This window comes from Fukomys damarensis, unplaced genomic scaffold, assembly GCF_012274545.1.
Source record: "Fukomys damarensis isolate Sample0158 unplaced genomic scaffold, DMR_v1.0_HiC HiC_scaffold_27, whole genome shotgun sequence".
In the NCBI taxonomy this organism is placed as follows: Eukaryota; Metazoa; Chordata; class Mammalia; order Rodentia; family Bathyergidae; genus Fukomys; species Fukomys damarensis.
Window position 1 is genome coordinate 19,926,887 of NW_022900939.1, and position 21,728 is coordinate 19,948,614.

Here is a 21,728-nt window from a genome sequence, read left to right on the forward strand (position 1 = left end):
CCTGCGCGCCGCGCCTACCGTAAAGCGTGGAGCTGACGCGCACCCGCGGCTCCCGAGCGCATGCGGACCACCTAGCACGCGCCGGAGTGCGGCACGTGTCCCCTCAGTGGCGCGGGAGCTGCGAACGCGGGCGAATAGCTGGGGGTCCTGTTTTACGTAGGGGGGAGAGCGGTGCTGCCGGTGTGATAAATGTTAGTTTGTAAAGAGGAGCAGGAAGGAGGGTGCTAAGGCTCCATCGCTGTGCGTCACAGAGTGACTGTCCTTCCTGGGAACCCTACAGAACCGGACCGGTGACCATTAGGCCTTGCCAGCCTTGGGGGCTGCGGAGGAGCTACTGTCTTCGGGTGCTTTCCATCGTTTTTTTCTCTTGTTGAGACTCAGTCGGTGGCACAGTGCAGTGCGTTGGGATTGGGAAATGCAAACCCAGAACGTGCTTTGCAAGTAGGAAAATGTTCATAAACTTTACCTACTTTGTTTTTCTTTTTACTTTTTTACTAGACATTGAAACCTAGGCTTTTCTCTGAGTACCATTTAAAAAAATTTTTAAATTCTGAAAATGGGTCTCACTAAGTTGTTAAGTGGCCTGGCTGGGTTCAAACTTGTGATCCTTCTGCCTCAGCCTCCCAGAGTGCTGGGATTATAGGCGTGTGTCGCCTCGCCTGGCTGCTATAAATTTATTTTTTTTAATCCTGTAGTGCCCTGGCCCCGTCAGTTTAAGATAACAGTGCAACACACTCAGGAATCCTGAGCTGGTGAGTTGAAGTAACTGGATGTCTGGCTCTCCCTCGAGGTTCAGGGTGTGCTTGGGATGCTCTGTGGCCCCCCTAGGCCCAACATGCCAGTCTTAATCGGTCAGAGGGTTCTGAGGCTCCTGTTGAGTGCCTTCCTGGACAGAGGGCTCTTTTCACCATCCTGGGGAGGCAGAATGGGGCAGGAAAACTGCTATTGCACCTGGATGAGACCAGAGTGCTCCCCTTTCCCTTAAAAGTTCCTTGAGGTTCTAGTCAAGGAACTATGTGAGGGCCACACATGCCACTCCTGTGGGGTGGAGAGAAAGGCTTCAATACTCACCCACCTCCCTTCCTTACTTCAGCGAGGTATTTCCTCCCAGCCCATGGTTTATGTGCATTTAACAGATGAAGACACTGAGTGAGGCCCAAAGGAGCCTTGTTAGGCTCATAGGGTGGCATGGACACGGTCAGACACTGTGTTTACGGGGTCTTTAGATGTTCATGGGTCACAACGGACTTCTTTAAGCATTCATGTAAGACAAAGCTCTTCTTCTTAGGAGGCCGGGAAGTTGGCGGCCGTGGTTCCCAAACTGCAGCAGAGTGTCACACAGCCCTCCCTGGCCAGGGGCAGCTTTGGGCGGATCTCTGTCCCCCTCTGTAGAAGGGTGAGTGATGGTTTCCCTCGCCAGGCCACAGCCAAGAGTAATTAAGGTAATGTGTGTGAGGCATTTAGCAGAGGGCCTGGCATATGTCAGGGCCTGTTCAGTTCATTCATGTATTTGTTCTCATGCAGAACGGAGGCCATGTGCTGCATGCAGTATGTGGAATTAATTAAACATTTCATTTTATATTCAGAAAGAGGATTTTAAAAATGACTTTACGATGAATCAGTTCACTTCTCTTCGCTGACTTCCCCTGAGCTGTTTATGGACAGGAGATTGACATCATAGAAGACACTTTTAAATTAAAATGAAAGTTCAGCCACATTCATCTTTGTTCATCCCTGTCGCTCCTTTCCCCGCAAAGGGGGTAAAAAGCTGATTTTAAAAAAGAGGCGCACAGATTAAGGGCTTTAAGTGTCAACTAAAGGATGAGAGACAGAATTAAGAGGATGGGTCTCTGCAGATGAAAGAGGCCAAGCAGTGGAAGGCTGTGCCCTGGTCTGCCTGGGTGCCAGCCACCCTGCTTTGTAATGGCCATTCTGCTCAGGTGAACGGGGTCACAGTCACCAGTGAAGCTGTGACAGTTGGGGGCAAACAGGTACCTGTCAGGAAGCCACAGAGGCCAAAGGTAGTTGATGTCTTGCAAGGGCCCATGGCAGGGCACAGCCTGCTGGTTGGCCCTGTCTACTGTATCTCCCTGCAGGTTAAATATTTAGCTGCTGTGGGACCCTCTTGGGGAGCAAGGGCTGCTGGACTTGGCAGCCTGACAGTCATCCCTGTGGCCTCAGGACCCCCGGCACCCCCTATCCACTGCACCTTTGGACTGAGGACTCTGGCCACTGTCTAACCTGGAGACAGCTGGTCTCGGGTAGAATGTGACATTGGTGCTGCAGTTGCTGACCGACCAGCCCTCTGTGAGCTCCCGGGGTCCAGGATGGGGTCTCCTCTCCTGTCTCTAGTACTGTGCTTAGCATGTGAGAGGTGCTCAGCAGGGCAGCCTGACATGGATGAGGTGTTTCTGTTTGTGACCACCAAAGGAGCTTCAGTCCTTGCCCTTGCAGCCCTGACAGGACATGTTGGGAGGATGACAGTTATGTCCTGGGGAATAAGCACACAATGTGGGAAGCCGCGGTGAGGGGGTCCAAAAGAAAGACCCACCTGGATGTGAAATGCCTTCCAGGACTGACCGGCTCCCTAGAGCAGGTGAGTGGGTGAGCCTGGTGCTTGTCCCTGTCAGCATGAGCCTCCCCCTTCTTTGGCCATGGGAGCTGAGTGGTATGGGTGTCCCGAGCACGGCTGCTGTGACAAATGAACACACGCTGGGATCTTAGCTGTGTGTGGTGGCTCACACTTGTGATCCTAGCATTCCTGGGTGCTGAGGTAGGAAGATGCCAAGTCCGAGTCCAGCCTGAGCAATTTAGTAATTTAGCGAGAACTTGTCTCAAAATAAAAAATAAAAAATAGCTAGGGAGGTAGCTCAATGTGAAGGCCCTGGGTTCAGTCCTCAGTAAAACACACACACACACACACACACACACACACACACACACACACTCGTGTGCACCAGGCATCTATTCACCCATAGTCTGGAGGCAAGAAGCTGAAAGGTGTTAGCCAGGTTACCTTGCCTCCTTCCAGGGTCTCTGGAGGTGGGTGCTTTTTGTCTTTTTCAGCTTCTTGTGGCTCCAGTGTCCCTTTCCTTACTGCAGTGCTGTCCAGCCCTTGCTTCCTTCTCTGTGGCCTTCTTTTTTGTGTCTCCTGTTTGGTCTCTTCCAAGGACTCTTGTCATTGTCTGCACGGCCCACCTGGTTAACCCCAGATCACCTCGTTTCAACATCCTTAACCTATTAACATCCTCAAAGATCCTGTTTTCAAATGAGGCTGCAGCTCTCATGGTTAGGATGGACAGATCTTTTTGGAGGCCACTGCTCCACCCTCCACAGCTAAAGAAGGGGACCCAGCTGGGACATACCAGCATGAAGCTGGTGATCAGATCCTTGTATCTGCCTAGGATTTTGTGCTGGGGTGAGTTAGAGGCCTGGGTGCAGGATCTGGGAGCCCAAACATGACTGGTATGGCCCCTATCTTCCTGGAGTTTTCTGTTGGGAACCTGAGAAATGATTCATAGACTGTGTGTGTGTGTGTGTGTGTGTGTGTGTGTGTTTGTGTGTAGTACTGGGTATTGAGCCCAGGGGTTTTTGCATGCTAGGCAAGCACTGTACCACTGGGCTACATCCTTAGTTTTATTTATTTTAAAATGTATGTGTGTGTGTGTGTGTGTGTGTATGAGAGAGAGAGAGAGAGAGAGAGAGAGAGAGAGAGAGAGAGAGAGGGACTCGAGTTGCCCAGGCTGGCCTCGAACTTGAACTCGTGATCCTTCCACCTCACCCTCGCCAGTAGTTGAGATTACAGGTGCCTTCTGCAGGCAGTGGCCATACCAGTGCCTCTGCCTTGCTCCTCCCAGAGGCAGGGGTGTTTCCGCCTTCTTTCCGCCCTACAAGCCCTGTTGACTTGGTGGTGACTCTTGCACCAACATGAATTTCTGGGTTCTGGTCGCAGCTCTGCCAACTCCTGTTTGTGGCCAGTTTTTCTCACCTGCAAAATGGAGACAGTGATGGTGTTGACCTCACAGGGCCACCCAGGACTTTCCTTTTTCTTCCCCTGAGCATCACACATTCTAGAAATGGTGTGCATAGGACAGGAGCCCCTTGGTGATGTCACAGCCAGCTGCCCCCCCAGGTCCTTCGAGTCAGAGAGCCAGGTCACCGGGAGGAGGGTGCTGCCTTGCTGCTCCAGTGACAGCTACCCAAAGGCAAATCTACTTTGAAGATCTTTTGCTGCCTCATCCTGGGCAAGCAAAGTTTCCTCTTTCCTTTTGGATTTCTTTTGAAATAAATCGGTGAGGGATCCCCTCCCCAGAGGGCAGGTAGGGAGGAATTGCAGCTGGAGAAGAGCCTCGGAGGGAGAGGAGCTTGCTGGGAAAGTGAACCTGGGCTTTCCCAGAAGGAGCCGGGCCTGGGATGCCCTGCCTGCCCCTGCCTGGTCTGGGTCCTCTCCCGTCTGCTCCTGTCCTCTGGCTGCCGCAGCCAAGCTTGAATCCACCCACCAGCAAATTCCCACGCAAGCTTCAAGGTAATAGAGGTAACTGTTTGGAAAGCAGCGATGAAAGATAAGGATGAGGGTTAAGTAGGTCAGACCCTTGTGGAGGGCGGAGGCAGGCGGAGGCAGACGGGAGGAAGGTGGAGAGCTCTGAACCTTCTTCCACCTGTCAGCTCTGGGGCAGAGGGGCACAGGGCAACAGTGCATTCTGATGTCCTGATAACCCAAGCCCAGAGCGCAGAGCGAGACCTTAGATCTGCAATGCTTGTAGCTGTCTTTCCAGAATGCAGGTGGGAAGAGGTTTATGAAGGGCCTGGGAGTTGCAAGGTTGTCAAAAAAAACAAACAAACAAACAAACAAAAAAAACAAAACCAAGTGAAGCCCAGCGTGATGCTGCAGTGCCTATAATCCCAGTACTTGGGAGGCTGAGGCAGGAGGATCACTGTGAGTTCAAGACCAGCCTGAATAATGTAGTGAGACCCTATCTCAAAACTAAACAAAAAGTGTCATGAAGATATGATTTACAGAGCATAAAGTTCACCCAGTTAAAGTGTATAATCCAATGGCTTTTGGCCGTTGTTAAGGTTGTACAGCTACCACAACCATCTCGTTTGAACACTGTAATCTTCCTCCAAAAAACCCTGGACCCATTAGCAGTTAGTCACCTCCTCTCTAAAGCCTCTGGCAACCCTGATCTGCCTTCTGTCTCTGGGGCTTTTCCTGTTCAGGGCACCTCATATGAGTAGAATCAGACAACATGGAGCCTCTGGCAAGACGTTCTCAAGGCTCATCCACATATCTGTACTTAGCTCCTTTTCGTGGCTGAATAATACTCCATCATATGGGTAGAGCACATTGTAGAGCACCATCTTCTGAGAACCATTTGGGTCATTTTTACTTTGTGGCTGTGAGACTAATGCTGCTGTGGACATGGGTGTGCAAGCTGATATAGATGCCCACTTTCATTTGTCTTGTACATGGGTTTACCCTTGGATTTAAACTCCACCTGAAGGAGTTCTTGTGGTGTGATACTCAGGAGAAACCTTGACCCTTTCCAAGACGCTGTCTAAACTATGCTCATGCCTGCTGCTTGGTCCTGCCCTCCAGTTGCTGATCTCTCCCCTCCTCCTTTCTCTTGCTTCTTGTTTCTTGCTTCTTCTGCAGTCTAGAATCACAGCAACTGTGCATGAAAAATTATCATTGCTGTGAAAGTAACCACTCTTGTGTCAGGCCAAGTAGGTGCACCCAGTGGCAGGACATGAGGCTGAGGGAGGAAGAACCCCAGGCTCCCGGCTACCTTTCCTTTTTCTTCTAGATTCTCAATGGACTGGAATCCAGTTGTTCCAAATTTGAGATTGGGCTAGGATTCATATCAGCATCTTTTATAGAAAAAAATGGTTCATTCTCCCAAGTGGGGCAGTAGTGACTTAAGTAGAAGTCAGGTGCATTGCAACGTGGGTCTATGTATGGACTTTCTGTTCTTTTGTATCTTTTGGTTTCTCGGTCCTTGTTCAGTGCTGCTTAGGTTACCACAAGGAAGTTTGTTTTTGTTTTCATACCAGGGATCGAACTCAGGACCTTATGCTTGAGAGGCAGGCAAGGCACCACTGAGCTAAATCCCCAGCCCAGCTTTTTTTTTTTTTTTTTCCTGTACTAGGACCCAGGCAAGCTACATCCTCTGCCCTTTTTAAAAATTTAGATGGTCTCATTGAGACATTAAGAGGCCCAGGCTCAACTCAAACTTTCGATCCTCCTGCCTCAGCCTTCCAGAGTGCTAGGTTTACTGCAGGTGAAGTAAGGTGATGGCAGGTTGACTGAGTCCTCTTGACTTGTTTGTCCTTTACAGGGGCTTTGGGTATTCTTAGAACTTTGGTTTGCATATGCATTTCAGTATCCTTTCACACACACACACACACACACACACACACACACACAAAACACTGAGGTTTGATGGGGATCATACCAAATCTGTAGACTAATTTGGTGGGAATCAACATAGGCACAATCAAATCACTCATCTTGTCAATGTAGGCCTTGACATAGCCCTCTGTTTCCTTAGGTTTTGCTATAGTTTGGATCTTGAATGATCCCCAAAAGGCCCAGGTGCTAAATGCCTAGTTCCCAGCCAGGTGCTGTTGAAAGGCGGTGGTGCCTTCAGAAGGAAGCCTGGGTTGAGATTTCAGGTCCCTGGAGTGGCTCCTCAAAAAGCTTACTGGGACTCAGGCCTCTTTCTTTTTTTGTTTCCTGGCCACAGGGTCAGCAGTTGGCTGTGTCATCCTCTCCCTGCCACCACCATCCTCCAAGCCCACCTGAGGCTCAAAGCAAAAAGTCTGCCGGGTTTTAGATTGGAACCTTCAAACTCTGAGCCATGACAAACCTCTTTTCTTTATAAGTGAGTACCGTAATCACAGGCATTTCATTACAGTGCCAGAAACTGACAAAAGTGTTGTTTAATTTCATTACTGTTATGTGTGTTTGTTTTGTGCATGTTTTATTAGATATCTTTCTATATATTTGACTTTGGTGTTATGGTTTGGATCTATGTATGATGTCTGCAGAAATATCATGTATTCAGAAGTGGGACTTCTAGAAGGTGTTTGGATCGGGGGTGCTATACTCATGAGTGGATTAATCCATTGACAAATTCAGTATCTTTTTTTTTTTCTTTTGATACTGGGGATCGAACTCGGGACCTTGTGCTTGTGAGGCAGGTGGCAGAACCACTGAGCTAAATCCCTGGCACACAAATTTAGTATCTAAATGTGCTTTTAGGAGGTGGGGCCTGGTGGGAGGCTGGTCATCTTGTCCCTGGCTCCTCCCTTCTTTCTGTGTTTTCTCACTGCCATGGCTTGAGCACTTTTCTTCCACCCCATCCTTCTACCATGCCCTTCTACCATCATGTTTTTGCTTTGGAGCCAGCCAACCATGGACTGAATCCTCTGAAATGTGAGCCTAAATAGACCTTTCATTCTTTAAGTTGTGAATGCCAGATATTTTGTCCCAGAGACAGCAAATTAACTGGTACAGGTGTCATTATAAATCATATACTTTATTACATCTTTTTGGACCACAATTTGGTTTGGGAGCTAGTGGTGGAGAAACTTAGAGAAAGATAGAAAATCCTTTGTGCTTAGGATGGGGCAGGAACCAGATTCAGGCAGTGAGGTCCATGGTATCCATTAGAGGGCCCTGGGGTCTGGTGACAAGGCCATGGTGGGTGTGCTGCGGGTCTGGTGTGCATGCATGTTGTGGGGACAGTATGTCCTCCTGTTGAGGCAGGATCTGGGCTCACTTTGGTCATGATTTGTGCTGTCCTCCCTCCCTGGCTCCTTCCTGTTCTGCATCTGTTTTCCTTTCTGCTGACACTTCCGGCATGGGTGTTATCTTAGTCACCTTCTTACGGCTGAGACACAGTACCAAGCACCCGAAACTTTCCGTCACATTTCAAAGGCCAGCTGGCTCCAAGGCAGGATGCTGTGGCAGAGGAGTGCTGCTGATGTCTTGGTGGACTGAGGCAGAGCATGAAGGGAGGAGCTGGGGAGGGAAATAAACCCTTCTAGCCCCCCGCCCCCCGTAACCCACCACTTTGGACCAGACTCTACCTCCTAAAAACAAGCTGGCTACAATCCCCCGACCCAATCACCGTTCAGAAGCCCCGCTTTTGAGCGCACAAGGCTCTCCTCCGGGGATATAAAATCGTAACAGGCTTGGTTACCTGGAACCAAAAACTAGCATGAGGGCACCCTCTTGGGGAACACTTACAGGCTGCATCATATGAGCATATTGCCAGGTATTAAACATACAAGATGCACCATAGAACAAACCCCAGTCCGAAAAGAGGGGAGGGAGTGGTGAGCCTGGGCAAGTCCACAGGATACGAGATGCAGGGACACAGCACGAACAAGCATTAGCAAAACAGAAGAAATGCACAGCCGGCTGGAAGGACGTGTGACAAAGTGGAAGACTCTGGGGTGGTAGGAGTGATATCCCCTCCTTTTCTACTGTATACATTTTCATCAACCATATTCTGTTATAAATAAATAATACGTTTGTAACCAGAAAAAAAAAATCCAACCAGAAACAACTCCAAAAGACGCTAGGGTTTTTCCCAGGTTCCCCGACTCCTTACCTGCCCTTGGAAGACCTGAGCTAAACCTTGTGTTTTATCAGGTTGTAGCCACATGGGGGCTCCCCATCATGGGGGGAGGAGCGCTAACCTGGTCCCCAGATTTCAGGCTCAGGGGTACCCTACATTCTTGCATGATCCAGCTGTCTTTCACTGTAGATGAATTTGGCCTACATTCCTGGCAAGAAATCACATAATCCTTGGGACACACCTGTATCTGACACAGTAGGAATCTGCCGTCTAGGAGACACCTGGAAAAGAAGCTAAGTAAAGAGGGCCCACCCTTGTCTCCCACCAGAAGCATCATATAGACAGAACCATCTGATGAGAGGCACTGCTGGGTGGGCATTTGTGGAAGGTATTGTCGGTGTCGTCAGTAGCAGGCTCTCTTCTGCCAAAGAAGTGGCATGGCACCGATTACTCAGTTAAATACTACATTTCCCAGCCTCCCTTGCTGCTGGTGGTGGCTATGTGACCAAGTCTGGGCCAATGGGTTGTGACTGGAGGCAGCAGGGAACCTTGGGGGCAGTGCTCAAAGGCAGGGCCTGCCCTCTCCTCTCCTCTCTTCCTGAGGTGGCATAAAGGTATCTGTGAGCCATCTAGAACCTCATAGATTAGGAATGTCGCTGCAGTGGAGCCTTTATGTTATAGACTGTGCTACGATACAAGGTCGGACTTTCACGTAAGAGAAAAAAGAGTTATACTTGTTTAGGACACTTTGTGTGAGTGGTGTTGGGTGTGTGTGATGGGGAGGATTCCTTCAAGGCAGGCAGAAGATGGGAAGGCAACCTCAGTCTCAGGTTCTTTCGCTCGATTCAGATGGAAATTGTGAATCAGCAAAGTGCAGCTCTACTAGCAGTCCTGATTTCACCAGATGACCGAACACAGCCAGCTGCTGGTCACTACTACAGCTGGCTGCAGCCTTGTGGTGCTGGCTTGTGCTGGACACTGTAGACACTGGACACCTGTATGAGGTGTTGGTCTCTGCTGCTCAGTGCTGACAGTGTTTATTACTCTTTGTTGAGATGACTGCTCTGTCCACACTTCTCACCCTCACCCCTGCATGCCCTCACTGGTCCACCCTCCCCTTTCCCTGCCCTTGGCACTTAGTCTTCTGGAGTGTGTGACATTACGGCCTTTGGTGCCAGACTGAAGTGGCCTGTGGTGAGCTGAGGCTGCTGCCTTGAGTGACCTCGAGGTCGTCACACCGCCATCCTGGCCTTCCTGGGGGTTCTCCAGGGGAGGACTGCACAGCTGTCTCTCAGGAAGGCTTCCCCTCTGAAGCTGAGGCTGGCTCTTGAGTCTGAGAGCTGGGGTGGGGTACAGGGAGCTTGGGGCTCCATATGCAAATCTTGGAGACACAGAGAGGGCACTGCCTTTGATTCCCCCTGACAAGACACCCCCAACTCAAGCGCCCAGGTTTGAGGAAAGCCAGGCTCCGGGGAGATGTCCCATCGGGGGCTCAATGGATAGCTCTCTATTGCTTTCTGCATTCTACTGTTTTGTTGCTGTTGGCCTGGTTGCCGTGGAATTCTGACTCGAAATACCCAAAACCTCCTCAGAAGAATATGCACAGGAAAATTACAGGGAGACCGTCAAGGTCCTTTGCAAAATTGGAAAAATCAGCACAGCCCCCATTGCAAAGTTTGTGGACTCACCCCCTTCACTCTGATTAAGGGGACTTGGTGTCTGTGTGGGCGTTCTGCAAGAGGCCTCTGATTGGGAGACAATTTTGTGGCTTTAGCCTGTAATTTGGATGCAAGGGGTCGGGAGCAGTTACTGTGATAACCTCATCAACCTCCGCTTATGACCAGACATTGTGGATGGCCTTGCAAGCAGCTATCAAAGCGGGGGCTGCAAGCACTTGGCTCCTGGGCTCCTGGGCTTCAAAGGCAGCTCCAAGGAGCCTGTTGTGGTCACACTGGGAGATCTGGAAAGAAGCCATGCGTCCTGTTTACCGACTAGCTGCAAATGCCCTATTGTTGAGTCTCAGGTTCACTGGACCTCAGGGTTGGCTACTCCAGGACCCCAGATGCCAGAGGCTTTGAGGCAAGAGGGAGCTGCACTTATGTCCTGCCCTGGGGTCTTCACACTGTAGGGGCTTTGCAGGAATAAGAAGTGAAGGGGAAGAAGGGACAAAAGATGTGTCTTGGGCTGGAAGTGTGGTAGCCGCTCCCAGATAGGCCCTACAGTCGTCCTCCTGTCCATGATCATTTTATTGTCACCTGGGACTTGGGAACATGTAGGTTCTTTATGGCTAGTGACCACTTTTGTGCACTGCTTTGCCAAGATCAGGAGGCTACTGAGAAGACTGTGTGTGCAGGGTCATGAGGATGGGGGTGGGGATAAGGAAGGAGATGGGCAGGCCTGGATGGTTCAACATCAAGCTGTGGTCCCTTCCTCTGTCCCTGCATGCCCTCCCCTGCTTTCATTTGCCACACTGCTCCAGGGAGCACTGACAATGTACAGGCATTTGCATAGAGTCTCTAAGGCTCTGGGTCTGTATCGATACTTCTCTGGTTCAGCTCCTCCCAACCCAATGTGACCAATGTGTGTGAAGCCTCTTTCCCTCTGCTTGAAGCTTTCAAACAGGAATGGCTTCCTAGGACACGAAGGCCAATAAACCAGCAGAGCTGAGGGTAAGACCTGATCCTTACATTAACCAAGATCAAATCGGAGGTCAGTTAGCTGAGCTGACACCATGGATGGGGAACCAGGCTTCAGTTTCTTCCCCTTTCTAAAGGTTAACGAAGATACACAAACATCTAGCGCTAACTCTGCTTTCCGGTTCGGCTTCTGCAGTGCATGTGATTTTTGATAACGTCTTTGGACTACATGATAATGGAACCCCATGGGTTTTCCACAAGGGTCACTAAACAGTGACAACCAAGGAAATGGGTTTGTAGTGACAAGCCACAGAGCGCTGGTCCTGTTGAACTCCTAGATCATTAACTTCAGTAAGAAGTCTAAAAAGCCTGCTTATCTAGCTAGCAAATGAGAAAGAATTTAGACTCCAAGGATTGCTCCTAATTACAGTTGAATTGGATAAGCTTTCCTCCACTGGGGAGAAATCCAGGTTGTTTCCAGAGTTTTCAATTTTGCAAATAATATCTTTATACAAAATACTCTTCCTATTCTCAATCTAATTGCCAGCAGCCTAGTGCATAATGAGCTATTGATAAAGATATAAAAAGATTCTGAGGGAAGTCAAATTAATTGGATAACTACTACACAGTTGGGAAATTTGCAATGCCCATTTGCATGTAAAAGGCACCGAGAAGTTCTGCAATATAGAAACCTGGTTGTTTTTGATCAGATTACTCTTTTAATGTAATATCTATTCACATACTTTGGCAGTTGTTCCAGAAATACTACTTGGGAGACAATGCTGCAACGTATTTTTTGAAGTGATATAAAATATGTAAATGTCCTGGGTTTTTTTCCACAATAAAAACAAAAAAGGCTGGCGACTCTCCTCACACAACAGAACCAAATTATGGCAGATAGCACTATAGTATAGAAACTAACTTCCCCCACCCTCACTACACCATAGGATGTTATCATTTTATTTCTTTCAGCTGGCTAATAGGTATCTAAAGATGCTTTCATATTTTGAGTTTATTTCTTTAGTTGCTCTTGAAGCTTTGTATTTTTCCACATGGTGATTTGTTATCTGAATTTTCCAGCACATAAACTGTATTTTCTCCTTTGCTGATCACTTATAAGCTTGAACCTGGAAATTGAGCTTGAATTTTTTTCTTTTTTTTTTTAGTACTGGGGAATCGAACTCGGGACCTTGCGCTTGTGAGGCAGGCGGCGGCACCACTGAGCTAAATCCCTGGCCCTGAGCTTGTGTATTTGATACACAGCTCATATGTGTGATGACTTAATTTTTTAAAATCTATGTTTAATGCACTTTTTTGTGTGTTTATCAAGCTTATGATTAAGAATTTTAAATTGCTATTTTACATATTCAAACCCTCCATTTTGTCTCCAGTGAGATGTGCTCATTTCTTTAGTCAGGCTGTTTCCTTTACACAGATGGGGAAAAGTGCAATTCTGTTTTCTTCTAGTTTATTAAAATAAATCTGAGAAAAAACTTTATTTTCTCACTGCATAAGTAATGTATATTTATCATACCAAAAAAAAAAAAGAATCAAAACTAAGTGAGAAAAGCACCAGGAACCTCACTATTGAGACTGTATCGGTAACAGTTTTTGTACCTCTTTTCGGACATTGCTTGGATGTTTATATATAACACTTTTTTCCACAGGGTGAATAAGTCCTAGAAATTCACTGTACTCCATGATGATTGTAGCACACAATATTGTGTCATGTATATGAAGATTGCTAAGAGAGGAGGTCCTATGTGTCCTCAGCTCAAAAGAAAAAAGATAATTTGGTACAGGGTGTTAATGAACCTGACTGTGGTTTATTATTTCACAGTGTACACGTGTATCAAAATGTCCTGTTGAATGCCACAAATAGGCTCAGTTTTTAATCTGTCAGTTATACCTCAAGAATGCTAGGAAAGATTTCAAGTAGAAAATTTAAAAGGGTTTAGCAAATCCTATTATGATAATAATGTTTTGAATATGTATGCTTAATCTTGGAGTTAACCTGGGCGTTTCTGGTACCTGGCACTTGCTTTCCAAACACCGGTGATCTCATAGAGCTCAGGGTTGTCTGGAGCCACAGCGATGTGGCGACCTTGTCACCTTTGTCCCACAGAGGGGCTCCAGGTGTCAGAGAGGACCCTATCCCGTCCACAATAGCGTGCCTACTCCTTTTCATTGGTTTAGTGTGTATTAGGTTCCCTTAGTAGTTTGAATCTGGTTCTCGCCAACAGCCATATGATTTCTGGCTGTGACTTTGTCGTAGCCTTTAAACCACCAAGGTCAGTGGATAATACCATCTTCCTGAGGAGACAGCTACAGCATCGGCACTCACACACGCGCCGCACTTCTTCAAGAAGAATTTTGGAATTTTACAATCAGTTTATCACATTCTTAAAACCTCCAATCTGGTCTTTATCCAATTCGATGGTGTGTGGAAAAATGGGTTCTCTAGAAAGAAAGAAAGAAAGAAACCCTAATTTGTGCATCTGCTGAATGTTTAGTGTAAACATTTTCATCACGGCCAATTTCAAGTTGTCCGTGATTTAACAAATCAGTTACATACTTTATGAGTGTTTAGCAATTGTCACTTTATTATGCTTCTTCCTAATAGGATCAGAGTAAATTTCTGTTTTTTTTTTCTTTGTCCTCTTCCCCTCTTCCCTTGCCCCTCCTCCCTCCCACCATCTTGATATTGCTTTTATTTGACATACACTTCCTTCTTGCATGGTATTTGTATAAGATGTAGGTTGACTTTTCTTTTTTTTCCTCATGAACTGTATCTTCCACAAATACTTAGTACTTCTGGTTGCTTTCCTAGGTTTATAATCAGGACTACGACAAAACTGATACCCCAATTTCTTCTCTCTCTATATATATGGTATTTCTTTTCCTTACTAAGTAGCTTTTGGCAGTATTTCTAATTTACATTAATACAGGAGTGGTAACTGGGCGAGGGGAGTGTGTTATAATGATTCTGATTTTTAATGGGAAGCATTTTCTACTTCTTGGCAGTACTGGCTCATGGTGTGCAAGCATATCTTTTGTCGTATCCAGAACGAAGCCTGTCGGAGCATTTTCAGCTAGTGAACTTTTCAAATGGGTCCTTGACACTTGTTGAGATGTTGAAGTGACGTTTTATCATTTCTTATGCCCTCATGATAGGTCAAGTAAGTTATTTCCTGTGTTAAAGGCACCTGTGTCTTCTCGGGATAGGCATGCTCGGCTGCTATGGATACTATGTTTTTTGTTTGGAATTTTTTAAATAAGCTTTTTGCTGGAGATACATTTTGGTAGCACAGCGAGTCTCCCATTTTTCACGTTACACAACCACAGCTCATTTGTCCAAACAAAGGCACAGACGCTGGTGTGTAAGTGCCCAGGAAACCCCAGACTCCCCTGGGTTGTGAGTTTTCCTAGGGGATCCAGATCTCTGGGTCCACACCCCTGTGAGTTTTCACTGTTTTCCTCCGTTTGATTTGAAACTCAACTGGTGTCACTGTTCTGTACTGTTCCCCAGGTTGGTGTTTTCTTATCATACTTGATTTCACGGGAAGGATGGTTTATTTCTAGGAGGAGGTGAGTTGCCCACACTTCTTCGTGCAGGGGTAGCACACGTACACGAAAGGTTAATACATTGTTATAATCACTGTGCTGCTCTAAGAGAGTCCAGAGGACGTGAGAGTGATTTCCATGCCACCCTCCAGAGGGAAAGCATGTCCAGGAGCTGAGGAGCGAGGGCTGCTAGGATCTGGGGATATGTCAGACACATCTGTTAGAAAAGAGTTGAAATTCTTGGGGTCAGTGGGGACCCCAGGATTTCATTAGGGCCTGGAAGGAGAGTCCAGTGCTGGTAGCGATGGGGGGCACTCTGTTGAAGGGGGCAGCAGTCAAAGAGCAGGGAAGCCCCTTTTCTGTCTCCCCACAGCAATGCAGGTCTCTGACGATGGCACCCGGAGGGCATGACAGGGATAGAGGAGGTAGTTTGGGAGTGGAGTTCATGCCCACAGATGCCTCTGCCCATTCCTGCATGGCAGAGGGGGGCCCACCTCTGGGTGGCCACCAAGGACAGCACACACTGACACCCCAGATGGACTAAGACCTGTGGCCAACACTAGCGGTCACCAGGGCAAAGGGAGACAGACCATGGCTGAGTGTGCACTGGCCCTCAGAATGTCTCCTCAGAAGGGACGTTTATGAATTCCTTGTGAGTCCCTTGCTGACATTTCACTGGCCTTTGAGTGGGAGGAACAGTGCAATCTACTAGGTGTGTAGAAAGAGGCAGAGTGAGACACTCTGGGGCTCTACTGCTCTTGCCAGCCCCTCCAGGAAGTTCCTCGTTTGACTCAGAAAAGCTAACGTCCTTTTGATACTTCCAGGTCTGGCACTGTTTCTTACTTGATTCTGTTTCCCTGTCCTACTCTATGACATCCTCTCTACCATCTCTCCCCTGCTAAGTCTGCTAAAGTGTACCAGCTTCTTTGCTGGTCCTTTGATATACTAGGGAGCTCCTGCCCCAGGGCCTTTGCACTGGCTGCTCTCTTGGCCTAGAATGCCCTTTCCCTAGCTAGTTGCACAGTTGGCTCCTTATGGATGTGTCACCCTCTTCCTGAGCCACCCCACCCAATACTGAAGTGTACCAGCAGCCTTCCCCTTATGCTGTGTCCAATCTCCACACAGTATATGATGCTTTCCTACATGCTCTGTCATGCACTGATTTATTGCCTAAATCCTCTCATTAGAGCTCCTTTAGGAAGGCCCTGGGCCTTGTCTGTTTATAACAAGCCTCGTTTTATTCGCATAAACTTATCCCACATACTTGGGATTTCACTCTCCATGGTCTCAGTTACTGGTGGTCCACTATGATCTGATATATGGCATGGAAAATTCCAGAAATAAACAGTTCACAAGGTTTAAATGGTGGAATGATGGGCTGTTCTGTGCAGTGTGACAGAATCTCAAGCTGCCCTGCTCCGTCCTGCTCAGGACATGAATCGTGCCTTTGTCTGGCGTATCTACACTGTATACACTACCCTAACCCTGTTAGTCACATAGCAGCTGTCACAGTTACTGGATCTATATCAGATGAACGCAACATCAAGGAAGGAAGAGAGGGAGGGAGAGAGAAAGAGCGCAGACCACATATCACAGTGCATTCTAATAACGATCCTGTACCATTACCAATTGTTACTGCTAATCTCTTACCGTGCATAATTTATAAGTAAAGGTGTGTATAGGGAAAAGCATAGCCTAGACAGAGCTCCGTTTCTGGCATCCATTGGTTTTGGAGCCTGTTCCCTTTGATAAGTGGTGACAGTCTGTCATCTTTCCCTTAAGGCACAGTTATTCTTAGTATCCAGGCCTCAGCTCTGTGGTTTTTCTCACTTTGTCTCCTTGTTTGTTGGGTTAGGGTTAGGGAGACCAGCAGAGATGAGCCACAGAGCAATTAGCAAAGGCTGACAGAGCTGGCTCTTCCTTCAAAGACCTCTGGGATCCTGGGGAATTTGGTTATCATTAAAGGGCTCTAACATTAAATGCAGACTCATTAAGGGATCTCAGAGTCAAATTGCAGAAGCCACCAGCAGGGGAACTGGCCTGGCCATCTGTAAATTGGGAGCAGGAGCCTTCCCTAGTGCAGGGACAAATAAATCATGGTTCCGGAATTGAAAATAATGTGGTTAGCAGTAATTTAGAAAGCTTTGCACTGAGCAAAGCTTTTAAAAAAACAGATCATAAAAGTCTGTTTGAAAAATCCCAATGAAAGCTGTTGCTTTAAAATACTACTATTGTTTCTAGTTTAATTCAGTAAAATTTTTATTAACTTAATTTTCCCCTCACTTGTTTTTGCGCTCAATAAGCACATTTCAACAACTTCAAAAAAAAAAAAATCCCCCAAACCTGGCTTTTATCTTCAAGAAACAGATTCCACCTGCTATTTTGCAAATGGGTTCTGGTGACCACAGCATTCCCTCCTCTCAGAGTTTCCATTTGCAGAGGTGCTGGGCTTGCTGCACCCCTCCTTCCATGTCCTGCTTTCAGAAGAGGTGCAGTCAATCAAAAGCCTTTTTTTTTTTAGTGAAGAAATTTTGTTGAGAGTGTGTGTAGGGGGAGAGGGACACACACACAGAGTTGCCTCTTCATCTTGTTTTGTAGCTTTTGCAGCTTTGAAGGCTCCAGGGTAGAAAGGGTAGGTCTGTTCCTGGCGTCCTCCTGTCCCCTGGCTTAAGACTTCACTGGGGCAGCTGTGTCTGCTGCCCTCTTTTGCCTGACTCAGGGGTCCCCTGTCTCTACCCAGCGCCCTAGGTTAGGTGCACACAGCACATGAGAATATCTGGCACTTGATAGCCTCCGCTGCACCCTGCGCTGTGCTGGGCTCGGTACCACCTGCTCCTCCTGCAGAAGCCTCTAGCTGGATGTGATCTGACCCTGCCACAAACTTCACAAACCGATGGGCCATGGCTAGATGTGCTCAAGACACAGAGGGGAGTGCCTCAAGGAAGTGTAGATTGGGCGCGGGGAGATGTCCCAGCTAACACTGTTGGGACAGGAAGGTAAGAGATCCTCAGAGAGCAAGTTGGGGAGGTTGTCGGGGCTAGAAGCTAACTTCATGGGGTAGGCCAGACCACCCACAGATAGGTGCACACCAGCAGGAGGAACCTGGGTTTATTCTAGGGGCCCCAAGGACTGTGAAAGGTTCTATACAGCAGGAGCCTCCACCAATGGGCCTCAGACCAGTACCAGTTTATGGTTTGTTAGGAACTGAGCTGCACAGCGGGATATATGTATTGCTACTCCCCATCACTTGCAGTACCGCCTGAGATCCACTTCCTGTCAGATGAGTGGCAGCATTAGAGTCTCATAGGAGTGCAAACCCTACTGTGAGTTGCACATGTGAGGAATCTAGCCTGTGCATTCCTCATGAGAATCTAATGCCTAATGACCTGAGGTGTGGAGCTGAGACAGTGATGCTAGTGCTAGGCAAAGGCTGCAAATACAGATTCACATCAGCAGAGAGGTTTGACTTCACAGAGACCACAATAAGTCAGTTGGTTGCAGACTCAGAGCTCTACTAGTGAGTGGCAGGTGACATTTAAGCTGCATCTGTGCAAGGCCAAACAGGATAATAGGGTAGACTGGACATAAACAACACACTTTGGGTGTCTTCCTCTCACATCTTCCCTGGATAGAACTAATTGCAGGAGAGCAAGCTTGCTCCCACTGATTCTGCATTATGAGGACTTGTGTAATTATTTCATTGTATGTTAAACGTAACACCATAATAATAGAAATAAAATGCACAATAAATGTAATGTACTTGAATCATCCTGCAACCACCCCACCCCCTTGGTCCATGGAAAAATTGTCTTCCACCAAATTAGTCAAAAAAATTGGAGACTGCTATACAGGGAGAATTTTTTATGGGGTCCGCAGGGCTGACGGTGGGAACTGCTCGGGGGTAGGACTTGGACTTCCCTAGTGTACCCACGCTCTTCACAAGTCCTTTAACTGCTAGGACCTTCCCAAGGGAGTGGACCTTATTCCTGCATGTCCTGCCCTGGAGTGAAGATGTCATCTGTACATTAACTTGGACTCTGTTAGCCCCCGCTATCACTGAGAGGGGTCTGATAAGCCAGTGGGCCCACACACTGCTGTTACCACGGTTTGCTAAAGCTCTGTCCTATGACACTTCTTTCGCTTCCCTACACCGTTCCTGCTGGGAAAGTGACTCACCCAAGTCCCAAGGCTGGTGGAGTGCTGGTGATCAATTTGCTGTCACTAACTGCTAATGCATCAGCATCCAGACATCTATTTCCCAACATGTCCGAGTGGCACAGGGTCCTAAGTCTTGGATTCTTAACCCCAGAGTCTGTGAACTTGGAGTGGGGAGAGTCACATCTTTATCTAACTGTCTCTGACTGAAATTTGGCATTTGTTAACGAAGCTGGGTGTGGTAGTTGGGATCGAGGGTCAGTCTGAATTGGCTTAGGAACCACTCTGGGGATTGGAGGAGAACTCTTCTGGTTGTGCCTGGGTGGCTTGTGGAAATGTGGCCTTGGGGTCTGTGTCTTCTCCCTCTCTGGAACTTTTCCCCTGCTCTGCTCTCTGGGTTGAGCAGATTTCCTTGTCCACACCCTCCTACCATGAAGTTTTTCCCTTGGAGCTAGCTGATGACAGACTGAGTCCCCTCAAATCATGAGCAAAATTAACTTCTAACTTCTCCTCCTTTACATCATGAGTGTTGGATATTGTGTCTCAGTGATAGGAAAGTGAATATGCTGAGTCTTAGATAGAAATGTGAGGTTCAGACCCTCCCCTTTGCCTCTGACAGCAGAGGGGTTGTGATCTGACTGGCAGCTGGCTGGCCCCTTTCCCTGGCTGATGGGATGACTAGCCCTGTGTCTTCCTGCCAGCTCTGGCATTACTTTCATGGCTGTCCTTCAGATTCTGTCAATAGCCGTGACCCCCTCACCAGTCCTAGCTGCTGCCCTCTTTGAGGAGCAGCTGGGAAACCATGCCTGACAGGGCAAAGATTGGGGAGCACTGAGTCCACTGCCCTCACCCCCCAAAATCCTGAACTCCAATGGGCCATGATCAATACGCCTCCCCCCAGGCTCCTTGAAAATGGTGGCAGCTACAACTTCAACCCCACTAGAAATGGTAGGAGCTGTGAATCATGCAGTGGCTTCCACTGCAGTCCCACAGTCCCAGGAGTCACCACTGTAGCTGCAGCTGTCTCAGGTGCTCTGCATGCTCTGGGAGGCACTTGCTTTGGCTGCAGCAGATTTCAGATGACAACCTAATCCGGACATCTTCACCCTGTAACCTCCAGGTGACCCCACCCCTTCTGTCACTACTACAAAAGTTCCAAAATAGGTCCGTGACCTGCAGGGGACCGTGCATGTGCAGGTGGCTCCTGCACATAGACTCTTCTTCTCTCTCACGGTGCTTGGGTCAGTTGAGGAGGGCTCCCTCTGGTACACTACCCACCGGTACTGCACCACAGGTCCCGGTAAAGCCTCACTTGGGTGGTCTTGTGAACCTACCTGGGCTTCTTGTCTTGGGTAGAGAGAGCGGAGTGGGTGGTACTGAAAAGAGCTCATAGTGCTAGGGATTCTAGCCCCGAAGAGTCCCAGAGATCAGGGTCAGCAACCGACAGAGATGTGCAGTGACCTACGGAGAGGCCCAGAAAGGCAGCAGAAGCTGCTGGAAGAGACCTACACGGCTGCCAAAGGAGCTGTGACCCTTAGCTGCTGAGGCACTATCTGCATGGCTAGGATACACCAAGAACTATAGCCCCAAAGCTGCCACACCAAGAGCTATACCACAAAGAGCTAAGTGTTCAGAATTGTAATGCTGAGGGCTGAGAGCCACTGGCTTTCAAAGTCCAGAGCAGCACACGTTAAGGGAGTTGAACTTTGCCAATTCATGATTTTTAGCTAAATTGAACAGAAGAACCCCCAGCCAATTGGCAATAATAGATAGTGCAAGGATTTGTCACTGAAAGAAATCACAGGTATATTGAAATATAATCTCTACTTATTGTCCCTTCAAAATCAAAATCACAAGGATTATCAGCCTTGCTGCTGTGCCTATTGCACTGCCAGTAAAAGAGGCTATTTCTATAAGTTTTGAAAAATATTTGATTAGCTGATTTCAATGCATTCATTTACTTGAAAATCCTATGTATTTAATATTTTGCATTTATATTTTATTTTGTTTTGAAATGGTCTCTTTATGGCTTTGAACTTGTGGTGACCCTCCTGCCTCAGCCTCCCAAGTACTGGGATTATAGACGTGTACTACCATGCCCAGCTAATGTTTTGTTCTTATAAGTATACTGCCCCAAAGTCCATATTGCTGAAAGGGTTCAGACCTGGCTTTTTGCACTGACATGCAAACCTGACCCTTGAGATCAGAAGCATCCAGGTGACTCCAGATGATTCTGTGTTTCTTGTTTCTGTTATTTGTGAAGGACACAGTCCCTGGGACAAATACAAACTTTAAAACCATGTGGATGGGCTACCTGCCCAAGAATATGCCAGGTCATTGATTCTCAGCTGGAGGCTCCCTTGAGTTCACTGCTCCACCATCTCCTCTCCTTGCCCACCCAAATGTTTCACATCCTTTAAAACCTCCAGGAAGCCTACCTGGATCCATGGATTCCATGACAACCCACCCTGCCTGCCCAGGCCCATGCTGTCACGGTGAAACGATGCAAAGGGCCCTAATCTCTGTCTTCAGCACTGGGATTGATCCATGCTAGGCAAGCGCCCCTCTCCCTAGCTATATCCTCAGCCGCCTCATTTCTTAAACAGGGATCTCTGACTTCATTTCTGAGTCCGTCTGAGTCTTGGTACCTCCCTGAGGGTACAGGATTTCTCTATGAGCCTGGTGAGCGATGCAGCGACATTTCCCATGCTCAGAGTACATAGATTCCGGAGCGGATTGAGCCCATGACAGTTTACTTCTTTTTTTTTTTTTTTTTTTTTTTTTT

The 21,728-nt window shown here is 47.7% G+C and overlaps 1 long non-coding RNA gene across 3 annotated transcripts in view; it reads left to right on the forward strand.

Annotated features, from left to right (window-relative positions):
• Positions 1-21,728, forward strand: part of LOC104870236 — a 27,438-nt gene that overhangs the window by 995 nt on the left and 4,715 nt on the right. Inside the window, exons 1-4 of one of the 3 annotated variants that reach the window (XR_782481.1) lie at positions 78-441; positions 696-752; positions 1,289-1,396; positions 6,747-6,884. This is a non-coding gene — a long non-coding RNA (uncharacterized LOC104870236). Of the gene's footprint in view, positions 1-77; positions 442-695; positions 753-1,288; positions 1,397-6,746; positions 6,885-21,728 lie in introns of those variants that run through there. The other 2 variants (XR_004514547.1, XR_782482.2) reach the window with 2 other exon arrangements.